Genomic DNA, 2,212 nt, shown 5'->3' with positions numbered 1-2,212 from the left:
GGGCAATAGCTCGTGCTAATTTATGGGTGACGCTTCCAATGTTTGATATTATAGGTCTCATAGGGACGTTCTCTTTATGTATTTGTGGGAGGCCGTATAATATAGGAATAGTGGGGTGGTATTCTATGTTATTTATCCATTTTTTATCATTTCCGATAAGTTTCTTTACGGATTTATTAAAAGTATCGAAATCTTATTCTATTGATTTTAAATCTATCGGAGTGTATATATCTCCGTCTGCCAATAGTGTGTGCATTTTCTTTAGATATAGGTCTTTATCTATTATAACTATACCACCTCCTTTATCGGCTTGTGAAATAATAATGTCTTTATTTTTTGTTAAAAGTTTTAAGGCATCAATGTATCTTTTTGGTAGTGCTAATTCTTGAGGTTGAGGTTCTTGAGGTACATTTTTTTTTTTTAATTTTAATTTTTTTTTTTTCTTCTGCGAAACTACTCATTTTCCTGAAACATTAAAAAAAAAAAATAAATGTACATATTTATTCTCATGCATTTTTAAAAGTGTATATATAGACATCAAACAACCTTCCCATACGCACACATATTCGTCCTTTCCCGACATGGGTTGGATTTTAAAAAACCGTCTTTTTTCGCACGATCTATGACTTTTTCTTTTATCACATTTTTATTTCAATTATCCTGAAGATGTCCTCGTAAACAAGGACGAAACGTTGATTTTTTAATAATTTCATTCGGTTTTTTCTATTTTTTCTTTAAACATAACGTCAACCACCGCTGGTTATATTTTTTCATTCCTTATACATATATATATATATATATATATATATATATATATATATATATATATATATATATATATATATATATATAAGCGGAAGTGTCTGTGTACATTTCCCTACACTATAACTCTGTCGGTTTTCATTTACTGATTCGAAATTTGATATACAGGGTATCGAGATTTGGGAAAGTCTTTGTAATCCATTTTCGGACAGAAATTCTGCTGATAAGGGGTCAAAGTCCAAACTCCTCCGCCAATTTTGGGTATGAACAATTGAAATTTTAGATAGAGGTTCCTTGGATATGGATCTATTTTTTTAATTATATTTTCACCCCAAACGAGGCACATTGCCGCTTTGATGAAGGGGGATAATATTAGGCGCAGAGGCTACAGGGGTACTAGGTGGGGAGGTGGGAAGCAAGATGTCGGTTCACGTTAAACTTGAACTTCTGCATGTCAGTAAGAAACTACTGAAGTAGAAGGCTTTCTTACATCTAGGGATCTCTACTGTGAAGGGGTGGAATTTTACTGCTTGTCGAGTTTGTCGGGGGTGATTACGTAGAGGGGGCACAAGTGCTTGCAGTTCGTCCGAACATTCACCGTTGAAGTACTTGTAGAAAAGGCAGAGGGATGATATATCTCGTTGATGGGACAGAGGCTGAAGTTTGGATGACAGTTCAGGACCTATTAGGTTGACGACTCTCTTTTGAATCTTGTCTAGGAGTGAGAGACTAGCAGCAGATGCACCGGCCCAAATATGACAACAATACTCCATACATGGGCGAATGGTGGCCTTATAGAGCTACAGGATACACTCGGGTGTTAGTAGCTTTCTAGCACGGTAGAGAGAACCTACCTTTTTCGCAGTGGCCCTTGCAATGTTTTCAATGTAATTGTTCCAACTCATGTGTCCTATGCATGTAGGCCAAGGAGTTTAAAAGATGTGCTTTCAGATAAAGATACTTTGGCCATTGCTATTGATGGTAGAGATAGTTTCTTGTAGTTATTGAAGGAAACAAGTTTAGCCTTGGCAGCAATGAATGTGACCATCCATTTTTGTTCCCATTCCACTACAGATTGGAGGTCATCCTCTAGTGTTTCTGCCATTTCTTTAGATATGTGTTCATTTGTTTTCCTGTCGTGCCTGTTATAGAGCGTGGTGTCATCAGCATATAAACCCATCTCGCAGATAATTTTGTCAGGGAGGTCATATTAGGAATAATAGAGGTACAAGGATAGACTCCTGAGGCACTCCCATATTTATATCATATTGTTTAGATGTACAACCACTGATGAAAACCTGGACTTTTCTCTTATCTAAGAAGGCTTTAATTATGTTAAGTATTCTTCTAGTGATACCGTATGATCTGCTTTTCCTGAGAAGACCTTCATGCCATACGCTGTCAAAAACCTTAGAGATATCTAGAGCTACCGCTCTTCCCTCCCCTGCTT

Source organism: Euprymna scolopes, chromosome 16 (assembly GCF_053919585.1).
Source record: "Euprymna scolopes isolate OS-2025 chromosome 16, ASM5391958v1, whole genome shotgun sequence".
Taxonomy (NCBI): domain Eukaryota; kingdom Metazoa; phylum Mollusca; class Cephalopoda; order Sepiida; family Sepiolidae; genus Euprymna; species Euprymna scolopes.
The sequence above is the reverse complement of the archived record's forward strand: the minus strand, read 5'-3'. Positions refer to the sequence as shown.